The 12,328-nt window shown below is 47.1% G+C and overlaps 1 protein-coding gene across 2 annotated transcripts in view; it reads right to left on the bottom strand.

The window, feature by feature from the left end:
• The window catches only part of POC5 (POC5 centriolar protein), a gene marked incomplete at its 3' end in the record, with an annotated part of 124,077 nt that extends 112,031 nt beyond the window's left edge, over positions 1–12,046 (bottom strand). For both annotated transcript variants that reach the window (XM_082243806.1, XM_082243807.1), the window contains exon 1: positions 11,989–12,046. The remainder of the gene's footprint in view (positions 1–11,988) is intronic.
• Positions 12,047–12,328: the final 282 nt, after the last annotated feature.

Genomic DNA, 12,328 nt, shown 5'->3' with positions numbered 1-12,328 from the left:
TTTCCACATTTTCCAAAAACTTGTGGAAAAAAATGACATATTCAAAAGACTCATTATGCCTCAAAAATTATACGTTGGGCTGTTTGCTTTCCAAAATGGGGTAATTTTATGGGGGTTTCCATTGTCCTGGTGCTCCAGGGCCTTCAAAAGTGCGATAGGTTGTCAGGAAATGATATGTGTAATTTGTGCTCCTAGAATGCCGGACGCTGCTTCTTGGATGTTAGGCCTCTGTATGTGGCCAGGCTGTGAAAAAGTCTCACACATGTGGTATCGCCATACTCAGGAGGAGTAGTAGAATGTGTTTTGGGGTGTAGTTGCAAGTATACATGTGCTGTGTGAGAGAAATAACCTGTTAATACGGCAATTTGTAAAAAAAAAAAAAATAAAAAAAAATAAATCTTCATTTTGCAAAGCATTGTGGGAAAAAATTACAACTTCAAAAAACTCATCATGCCCCTTATTAAATACCTTGGAATGTCTACTTTCCAAAAAGGGGTCATTTGGGGGGGTATTTGTACTTTCCTGACCTTTTAGTGTCTCAAGAAATGAGATAGGCCTTCAGTACATCAAGTGTAATCAAGTGTGATCAATTTTCAACGATTCGCACCATAGCTTGTGGACTCTATAACTTTCACAAAGACCAAATAATATACACTTATTTGGGTTTTTTTTACCAAAGATAAGTAGCAGTATAAATTTTGGCCAAAATTTGTGAAGAAAAATGACTAATTTGCAAAATTTTATGACAGAAACAAAGAAAAATTTGTTTTTTCACGATATTTTCAGTCTTTTTTTATTTATAGCACAAAAAATAAAAAACCCAGTATTGATCAAATACCATCAAAAGAAAGCTCTATTTGTGTGAAAAAAAGGACACAATTTTTGTATGGGTACAGTGTTGCATGACTGAGTAATTCTCAGTCAAAGTGTGAGAGCGCTGAAAGCTGAAAATCGGTCTGGGCAGGAAGGGGGTGAAAGTGCACTGTAGGCAAGTGGTTAAAGAAAGAAGTCAAAAGTTGGAACATCATATTGTTTTTTATTATTTCAAATGCAGCTTTTATTTATACATACAGTAGCTTTTATTTTCGTATGCGCTGATAAGCCCCCGTTCACACTGGGGCGACGCTACTTCGCACCGCACTTCATAACATTGAAGTCTATGGCGGTCGCCTCCTGGTCGCCCCAAAGAAGCTCCGGACCCTTTTTCTGAGTCGGAGCGACTTGTGTCGCTCCTATCAGAACGGGTCCGCAGCTTCCCTATGGGAGGCGACCTGCGGCGACCTGTGAGGCGACCAGGTCGCCTCACAGGTCGCCCCAGTGTGAACGGGGGCTAATACACATGTTTTGAGCTTCATGAAACCTGCCATCTACTGTTCTGGCAGTGGTAATTTTTATAATTGTAACGAGTAACTATGCAGCACAAAAAAAATATTGGAGTAGAAGTATTAAAATCATTGAAAAAATGTAGTGAAGTAAAAGTGGAAGTAGGAGAAAAAAATTCTACTCTAGGAAAGTACAGTAACCGCCTTTCGGTACTTAAGTACAGTAGTGAAGTAGTTCTACTTAGTTACTATACATCTCTGCCCATGTGATGGTATTCAGATGTGGCAATTAGCCATTTGAACACCAAGCAATGCACCATGGGAGGCAGGAGGGAGAGTCACACGTGGAGTTGGGCTTTAATCAGCTTAAAATGTTTACTGTAATATATACTCTTTGTTTTGTACAATTCTGCATTACAACTGATCGATCCAAAATGGAAGTGGAGGAGAATGAATACCCATTGAGAACATTGGACATGGATGCAAGTCAGGGGTGTCCAAACTATGGCCCTCCAGCTGTTCAGGAACTAAAATTCCCATCATGCCTAGTTATGTCTGTGAATGACAATGTTACATTGCCTCATGGGACGTGTAGTTCCGCAACAGCTGGAGGGCCTTAGTTTGGACACCCTTGAGTAGGTAGAAGAGGATGATCACACAGGGAAGGGGAGCAGACATATTTGGAGGCAAAGAAGAAGCAAGGGCAATGGATTACACAGGGCAGAAGAACAGGTATGGACAGAAGTGAATGACATTTACCAGAGAAGAGCAGTGTAGATGGGGGGGGGGGGGGGGGGGTTATTACAGATAGAAGAGATGGCATAAATGGAATAGAAGAGAATAATCACAGACCAAATGAGAGCAGTCACAAATAGAAGTGAAGGACAAGGAGTAAAGGAAAATGACTAGGGAGGAAAGCAGGTATGGATTGAAGTAAAGGAGAATGATCAAAGGGAAAGGGGAATGGGCTTGGATGGAAGTGGAAGCGAATGACCAGAGAATACAGCAGTTAGGGCAGACATGAAAGAGAAGGCTCACAGAGGGAAGAAGAGTCGGCATGAGAGGCAGTAGAGGATAATGACCAGAGAATACATCAATTAGGTTGAATGTTACAAGGAAATGATCACAGAGGGATGGAGGGTAGGCATGGATGGAGATGAAGAATGACAACAAAGTAGTGGAATGATAGCAAGACTTCATCAACTAATAAGCAATACAATTTGCCAAACTCTCAACAGCTTAGTCATTAGGAAGGTGAAGCAGGGCCACCGAGAATGCAAAGTTTGGAGCCCAGAGCCTGGGGAGGAAAGAGGTGACAGTGCAAATGACAGCACACAGCTCGCAGAGTCGGGGGCCATGTGGCCCTAGTAAAGGAGTGATCCAAATGACAGCACACAGCTCGCAGAGTCGGGGGCCATGTGGCCCTAGTAAAGGAGTGATCCAAATGACAACACACAGCTCGCAGAGTCGGGAGAATGTGGCCCTAGTAAAGGAGTGATCCAAATGACAGCACTCAGCTCGCAGAGTCGGGGGCCATGTGGCCCTAGTAAAGGAGTGATCCAAATGACAGCATACAGCTCGCAGAGTCGGGGGCCATGTGGCCCTAGTAAAAGGAGTGATCCAAATGACAGCACACAGCTCGCAGAGTCGGGGGCCATGTGGCCCTAGTAAAGGAGTGATCCAAATGACAGCACACAGCTCGCAGAGTCGGGGGCATGTGGCCCTAGTAAAGGAGTGATCCAAATGACAGCACACAGCTCGCAGAGTCGGGGGCATGTGGCCCTAGTAAAGGAGTTATCCAAATGACAGCACTCAGCTCGCAGAGTCGGGGGCCATGTGGCCCTAGTTAAGGAGTGATCCAAATGACAGCCCACAGCTCGCAGAGTCGGGAGAATGTGGCCCTAGTAAAGGAGTGATCCAAATGACAGCACACAGCTCGCAGAGTCGGGGGCCATGTGGCCCTAGTAAAGGAGTGATCCAAATGACAGCACACAGCTCGCAGAGTCGGGGGCATGTGGCCCTAGTAAAGGAGTGATCCAAATGACAGCACACAGCTCGCAGAGTCGGGGGCATGTGGCCCTAGTAAAGGAGTTATCCAAATGACAGCCCACAGCTCGCAGAGTCGGGGAAAATGTGGCCCTAGTTAAGGAGTGATCCAAATGACAGCCCACAGCTCGCAGAGTCGGGGAAAATGTGGCCCTAGTAAAGGAGTGATCCAAATGACAGCACTCAGCTCGCAGAGTCGGGGGCCATGTGGCCCTAGTTAAGGAGTGATCCAAATGACAGCCCACAGCTCGCAGAGTCGGGAGAATGTGGCCCTAGTAAAGGAGTGATCCAAATGACAGCACACAGCTCGCAGAGTCGGGGGCCATGTGGCCCTAGTAAAGGAGTGATCCAAATGACAGCACACAGCTCGCAGAGTCGGGGGCCATGTGGCCCTAGTAAAGGAGTGATCCAAATGACAGCACACAGCTCGCAGAGTTAGGTGGGGGGGGGGGGGGCATGTAGCCCTAGTAAAGGAGTGATCCAAATGACAGCACACAGGTCGCAGGGTTGGGAGGGGCATGTAGCCCTACTGAAGGAGTGATCCAAATGACAGCACACATGTCGCAGAGTCGGGGGGGGGGGGGCAGTGGCCCTAGTTAAGGTGTGACCCAAATAACAGCACACAGGTCGCAGAGTCTGGGGGGGGGGGGGCATGTAGCCCTAGTAAAGGATTGATCCAAATGACAGCACACAGAGTAAAGCAGTGGAACAGGGTATTATAAAACCCTGCAGCACAGAACCAGGGGTGGGAGTAACAGTAAGGAAAAGAGGGAAAGAGTGGGTGATAGCCAGAGAATAGTCATAGAAAAATAGACCACAGTGGATTGGAGCAATGCAGATGGCAACAGCATACAGCACAGAGCAAGGGAGGATAGCTGTCAATACTAGAAAAGCAAAGCACTGTGGAGGACAGCAGAGAGCTATGGAAGATAGAAGGCAAAACTGGAGAAGAGAAGTGGTGTGGATGACAGCACAAGGCTAAGAAGGATAGGGGTCCATACTGGAAGAGTGAAGTGGTGTGAGATAAGTAGAGAGCTAGGGCAGATAGGGATCCATATTGGATGAATGATGCATTATGGATGACAGCACAGAGCTAAGGACGGTCCATTCTGGAAAAGCAGAAGACTGTAGATGGAGGATTGAAGTGGTGTGGATTACTGCACTGACCCAAAGACAGGGAGGAGCCAGGGAGGATGAATTGTCCATGCTGAAGGAATAAAGCTGTGTGGATAAAAAGGACAGAACCAGGGAGGATAGGAAACTCCTACTGAAGGAATAAATCTACGTGGATGACAGTACAGATGTAGGGAAGATAGGGGTCCATACTGGAGATATATAGCTATATGGATGAAAGCACAAAGGCAAAGGATAGGGGGTCCATACTGATAGAATAAAGATGAATGGATAAAAGCACAGAGCCAGGGAGGATAGAAGGTCCATACTGAAAGAATAAAAATGTGTGGATGAAGGCACAGAGCCAGGGAGGATAGGAGGTCCATATTGAATGAATAAAGATGCGAGGATGAAACAGAACCAGGGAGATTAGAAAGTCCATACTGGAGAAATATAGTTATGTGGATGAAAGCACAGAACCAGAGGATAGGGGGTCCATACTGATAGAATAAAGATGTATGGATAAAAGCACAGAGCCAGGGAGGATAGAAGGTCCATACTGGAAAAATACAGATGTGTGGATGAAAACACAGAGCCAGGGATGATAGGAGTTTCATACTGAAGGTAGTGAACACTCCCTAAGGGTTTAAGACAAATGTGTGTAAGAACTAGGGATCGACCGAATATCGGCAACACCGATATATCTGGGGCCGATATGCACTTTCCCCGATATATTGGAATTGGCCTTTTGATTTACCGATATTGCCAATATTTAGGGAAAGTGCTTGTACCGGAGTGATCCCTGCAGCTAGAGGCATCACCCCGATACTGGCGTCCATAGCTGACGGTCGGCTGTCTTGTAATGTCTGAGAAGCCATTCGGCTGTCATTACAAGGAGCGGGAGGGGACGTGCCCCCTCCCGCGGCTCACCTGGGTCTCCCATCCCACCGGGAGACCAGGGCATCCTATCACCACCGCCGCCGAAGACCCCATCAAAGCCGCATTCGGCTCTGATCGGGTCTCCATGTAAAAAACCCGGAAGTGATGTCATGATGTCATGTCACTTCCGGGTACTCTGCATCAAATTAAAAAAACTGAATGCTTTTCAGTGCCGAGGATCCCTCCACAACAGTACCTTGGAAAAAAAAATATAAAAAAACATTTTTTTTTTCGGCATCGTCCGAAAATAATCGGCAGGTGCCGATACCCAATGACCAAAATATCGGTATCGGCATTAAAAAAACGATATCAGTCGATCACTAGTAAGAACCTTCTGATACTGATCTCAGAAAAAGGAAATTCTCTTTTCTCTACTTCCCAAAAGGAGTTCCACCGCTAGCCACCATTATGGCAAATTGATAAACCACCCAAACTTTAGGGCCTATTAACACTTGTCCATTTAGATGCAGGGAAAGACTTGCCATCCCATTATTTGCTATGGGGCAGGTTCACATTTATGTGCTGCAATTTGATATAAAAAGAAAAAAAGGAAACCCAACAGGCCCATTCATACCCTGCACATGTGCGTTACCATTCTTGCTGCATGGACACAGAACAGTGTGAATCCAGCCTTAGGCCCCTTTCACACAGGCGGACCGTTCAGATCCGCCTGTCCGTTTTTTTTGGCGGATCTGAACGGTCCCCCCATGCATCCCTATGGGGCATCGGATGTCAGCGGAGACATGTCCGCTGACATCCGATCCGATCCGTCAAATCTGGACGGATGGAAACCCTATTTTCCATCCGTCCAGCGGATCGGATCGAATGGGATCGGATGAGAACGGACCGACAGTCCGTTCCCATCAGATTTCCCCCATAGAGATACATGGGGAACTGACAGCTGTGTCTCCCCACACACAGCTGTCATCCTCCTGCTCAGCGGGGGATCGTCCGACATATATTATTCCCATAGAACTGAGTGTTTGCACAGATTTAACATTAACCTCTTTCAGCTGCTCCACTGCGGTGGCAGGAAAAGTGGGCCTCAACGCCCAGCTGCCAGTCATTGTCATTATGGGGTATTGTTTATAGAATTTTGAGGAAAATAATGAATGTAATCCATTTTGGAATAAGGCTATAACATAAAATGTGGAAAAAGTGAAGCGCTGTGAATACTTCTGGATGCACTGTATACAGCGGTCTGGGTTTCTGTGCTAAATGTGTGCTCACTGCGGCTTCCCAGCATCCTGACCAAGATGTCTCAGACATCTACTAGTCACAATTTAAGAAGCTAGTGGGTTGAGCTCTTAAGCACGTGACTGTTTTGAGAGCCAATAGCAGCGACCACAAGATCAGGAAGTCGTTCCACCTCCCAGCGTTAATGCCCACAGAATACCCACCTCTGTTCGGGCAAAGCAACCATAGCATCCCTTGCTGGATGCAGACATCTAATCCAAAAGCTTTTACCAGCCTCTTGAATGGCCGGCAGGGATAGTGAACATGCGCGCGATAGTCATTTATCACAGCACATTGATGCCGCAAGTGAAGCTCACTGAATATTTAAAAGAAGACTGCAAACAAGCAGGTACATTTCCTTCATTGCAGAAAAGACATCACTTCTCTTCTGCAATAGATAGCTGCCTGCGCACAATTTTTTTTTTTTTAACAGTGGGTTTAGTTCCATTTCTAAACCCACTTAAAGTTGTTGTAATCCCTAATAGCCGATTCACACTAGGGCGACTTGTCAGGCGACTAAGTCGTGCTCCATTCAGTGTAGGGCTGCAACTAACGATTAATTTGTCTGTCGACTAACCCATCGATAATTTTTACGATTAGTCGACTAATCTAACGATTATTTTATTTTTTTTTGCTTAATTGAGTGTTTTTTTGATTAGCTAATTAATCCTGTAATTAATACAGACCCCCTCAGTAAGCCCCCTCCCAGTACAGACCCCTCAGTAAGCCCTCCCACCTAGTACAGACGACTTAGTAAACCCCCCTCCCAGTACAGACCCCTCAGTAAGCCCTCCCACCTAGTACAGACCACTTAGTAAGCCCCCCTTCCCAGTACAGACCCCTCAGTAAGCCCCCCTCCCAGTACAGACCCCTCAGTAAGCCCCCCCCTCCCAGTACAGACCCCTCAGTAAGCCCCCCCCCCTCCCAGTACAGACCCCTTAGTAAGCCCTCCCACCTAGTACAGACGACTTAGTAAACCCCCCTCCCAGTACAGACCCCACAGTAAGCCCTCCCACCTAGTACAGACCACTTAGTAAGCCCCCCTCCCAGTGCAGACCCCCCAGTAAGCCCCCCCCACCTAGTACAGACTACTTAGTAAGCCCCCCCTCCCAGTGCAGACCCCTCAGTAAGCCCTCCCACCTAGTATAGACCATTACAAGCCACATCCGGTGTAGCGCCGCACATGTGACATCTCTGAGTACCTGGGTGATCGGGGAGGATGGCGAAGGTGTTGCGGCAGAAGCTTGGCGGAGTACGGGGGTGCTTGAGACGGTCAGCGCTCACCCTGATGTGGACGGAGCCCGGGGGGGGGGGGGGGGGGATTTCACCCGGCCGGCAATGCTTACAGCGGCGCTGCGGCCGGCCAGGGGGCGTGTGACATCACGCGTTGACGCCTTTCATGCACGTTGACAATTTTTCGTAGTCGACTACGTCAACGCGTCGTGGCGTCCCTAATTCAGTGCAATGGAACCGTTCTAATCAGAGCGTCTCAAGTCGCTCCGACTTAGAAAAAGGTTCCTGCACTATTTGGGGGCGACTTCGGAGCGGCTTGCATTGACTTCTATTAAAGAAGTCGTTTGCAAGCCATGCTGAAGTCGCGCTGCAGGGGGCGGCTTCAGAGACGGGTGGCTTTGAAGCCGCCTCAGTGTGAACCGGCTCTTAGGCCCCTTTCACACATACGGTCCGTTCAGTTCATCAGTTCAGTCACGTCAAAATGTATCCGTTTTTCATCCGTTTTTTTTTTACATCCACTACCAATGCAAAAATGGATGAAAGACGGACAGTTTGTCCATTTACATAAATTTTTCGTACGATCCGTTTTTTTGACGGATGAAAAATAGGGCATTCATCCTTTCCAAAAAACGGACATTGACGGAAGCGGATGAAAACGGATGTTAACGGAAGATCATCAGTTGTCATCTGCTTTTACATAGAGATGCATAGATGTCCGTTTTTCATCCGTCAATGGATGGATGAAAAACGGACCGTATGTGTGAAAGGGGCCTTACATGTACCCAATGAAGTGACTAGCCTTAGGTGATACACAGATGAAACAAATCCCCCTACATAAGTTGTACCTGTTTATCTGCAATCTTTTCTTCTTTACTACTGTTCAAATTCCAGAATTTATAAAGCTTGTCTGAGCTAACTCTGCAGAGCTCAGTGAGTAGAGCTCTAAAAGCTGATTGGTGGGATGAGATGGGATGGGAATGGATATCCCCCCCCCTTCCACACAGCACACACGAACAGAGCTGAGGCTCTTACTCCGCTAAAGGTTCCTTTCCTGTCACCCTTTTTCTCTTGGTGTCAGGAAAACTTATGAGAAATGGCTTCTAATTGTGACAAGTACACACTATAGGGTTATGCTCTGTTCACATTTTATGTCTGAAGTTTACAACCACTTTAAATGGCCACCAAAAGGCAGGAATAAAGGGTTTAAAAAAAAAAAAAAAAAAAAAAACATTTAGCATATCAACAGCCAGCTGATCACACTAACAGCTTAAAAATGTAGATCTGAAAATCATTTCTGTGGTTCCTCTATGCACCTGAACAATTTTTCAAGGCTTCCTCCATGGTAAATAAGCCTGTGAAAGGCTGCACTGCATATTACATGGAGGGGGGGGGGGGGGGGAGTAGGATTACTCTGAGCAGGGAAGTTTGCACAGACACATTCTTTAGTCCTGATAAGAACTGGGCCCCATAGAACCATGGGTCCTGTATATGTTGCCACCTTCAAATAGTATTAAAGCGGAGTTTCACCCAAAAGTGGCCTAGGCGGCTCGAGTGGAAGTTCTCCTCTCCCCTGGGACACGTCACAGAAGATTGCCTGCTCACTAAGGACACGCAGCACGACTCACGCATGCGCAGTGCACACCTGTCACAGCCGGGTGCCTACACTAGAGATGCCGGCGCCGCTGGGAGAAGAGGGAGAGATCTGAGGCTTCCGCCGGCCGCATCGCTGGACCATGGGACAGGGGAGTGTGTGCCTATTACAAGTCAGCAGCTACACTTTTTGTAGCTGCTGATGTTGAACAAAAAAACGTGTGGAACTCTGCTTTAGATTCTCTGAGGTTGATAAGCTAATGTAGTCTAAAGCTGGCAATACACTTATGGTTAGTTAAAAAACAAACCGCTTGCTTCATCCAAACAAGGTGGAAGAATGAATTACTCTTGTCGGGGCTTTGCAATCTGACAGCGGCACTCGCCCATCAGAATACACCGATCAGAGGCTGCAGCTGATTGACGGAAAATTTTCCAACATATCCCTTCGACAGAAGTCCATGAAATAATCGATCAGGGAAGCCCGCACACTGAGCAAAATGAGGCCGGTCCAATAGAGATTTTGATTGATGTATTGTCAGCTTCTGCAGTCATTGAAGAATTCCCCAGTGCATGTTTTGATTAATATTTGCCCATAAACACTCAGTGTGCAAATAGCCAAGACCTGCTCCAGGCTACAGAGTGCTGCTTCCCAGAACTTCGGAGTAGATAAGCGCATGTCTTGACCATCTCACCTGCACTGTTCAGACAAGTCAGTGTAAGGAGGGCAGGGTAGCAGGTGAGTGGTTTGCTGCCTGGATAGCTTTTTCTGGTGACGCATGTAGGGGTCAGCCTACCAACATGTCATACCTACCTACTCTGTGCAACAAGCAAAGGAATCTCTTCTTCTAGGGTCCCTGGACGGCACTCCTAGCTCCTCCCCTTCTGCTTGCTATGGGGGCACTCATACGGGCACAACCTCTCCTAACTGGCAGAGACTGACAGCAGCACAAGGCACTGAGCAAGTGAGGCAAAACTTTTTTTAAATTGTGGCTATGGCATAGGAGGATTACACTCACCAGCCACTTTATTAGGTACACCTGTTCAATTACTTGGTAACACCAATTGCTAATCAGCCAATCACATTGCAGCAACTCAATACATTTAGGCATGTGGGGGAAGAGAACTTGCTGAAGTTTTAAACAAGCATCAGAATGGGGAATAAAGGGGATTTAGGGCAGTTCTGAATTCAAAAGGAGGTCCAACCTGATTCTAGCAAGGTGTACTTGAAGTGGAGTTCCGGCCACAAAATTGACATAATCGATTTTGGGCCATCCGCTTGCTTTTAGTCACCTGAAGAAGAAATGGATAGTTATGATTTTTTTTTTGTTTACTTACCTTGTTATTGAAGAAAAATATATTCACCTTTCTTCCACTTCCTCCCTCTGCGGCCGTGGCCCGCGCCGTCACTTCCTCTTTGCATTGATTCCTGGGAGCTGAACGTCATCGCTCCCAGAAATCAATGCGCCTGCACCGGCCCCGCTCGTCACTTCCGGTGCGGGCGCGTCATTCCCTTCTAAACAGCTTCTGGGCATGCCCAGAAGCTGTGGAGGGATGACGCGCCCGCACCGGAAGTGACGAGCGGGGCCGGTGCAGGCGCATTCTGGGAGAAGAGGACACGGAAGAGGACGCGCTGGCTTCAGCTGCCCACATCCAAGATGGCAGCGCTGGAGAAGAAATTTTCAAGGTAAGTATTTCTTCTTAAAGGTAAGTGCGACCCGGGACAGTTCAGAGGCTATCCATTGTGGAATGTACTAGCCCTGACTGTCCCGGGGATTTTTATTGAAAAAACGTTTTAGTGGCCAGAACTCCGCTTTAATAAAGTGGCTGGTAAGTGTGTAACCCCTGATGATTATGTTATACTCACTGTGGGACATAAGGGGTTAATCCTCTGCATTATGTAAAAATACTTTTTGATCCTGTCCTCGCTGTTCCTCCCCTTCTTCCACTTCCCCCAATTATTCTCTTGATAGAACAGAGGCCAGGGGACAAGCTGCACATGCTCAGTTTGGTTTGTATTGCTAGAGAGGTTTTTTTTTTTTTTTATTTGAGAGGGTGCATGTGATCAGCACAGGGCCAATCAGGAATGTCCAGACAGAGGGTCAGGGGTCCTGCAGCCTCATAGGACAGTCAGAGCAGAATTAAATCATTATACTGTTGATGAGGAAAGGTATTTAGCAGTTTAGATTTACTAAAATAATTGCATTTCCATGTTGTGTGTACTGTGAGAGATCAGATGTAGTGATTGCAAGGTCCTGGGCTTAGTAACACTTTAATAAAACCTGACAGGTATTATTTTCCTTCTCCACTCTGCCCAAAACTTTAAAACAAGTTTTGCCTTTAGTTATAATTGAAGTGGAGCGACACAGAACGATCAGAGCTGTGAGAACATAGGACAAGCTGGAGTTCTGTAATAAGAAAGGAGAAAGCACACAGTCTTCCTGAGGATGAAAGCAAAGCCTGCACCGGAGAAGGGGGCACCCAACCCCCGGCACAGCTCTCACTCACTCACCTTAAAGCTGGCGGTGTCAGCAGCTGCTGGTGACAGAACACAACGGCCGGATATTACAGAACCCGGAAGTGTGTGTGACCATGGTTACAGAACGCATCCCAGCGGCAGGAGCCGCTCTAACAGTCAAAAAGCTTCCTCCAATAACAGCCAGAGTTAGAGCGATGGTGGGCGCGGCCATATGGCACAGAAAGCTGGCGATTGGCTGGAGGTGGGCTCGTGGATGGGTATAGCGGTGAAGGGTGTGAGGGGCGTGTTCTGTGTACATTATTGTACATATAAAAGAATAATAGAGTGATCCCCAGGAGATCGGTAAGATAATAGAAAGCGGGTGATCAGCCGC

Source organism: Pelophylax lessonae, assembly GCF_965119305.1.
Source record: "Pelophylax lessonae genome assembly, chromosome: 1".
In the NCBI taxonomy this organism is placed as follows: Eukaryota; Metazoa; Chordata; class Amphibia; order Anura; family Ranidae; genus Pelophylax; species Pelophylax lessonae.
This window is presented reverse-complemented; position numbering and strand designations above follow the sequence as displayed.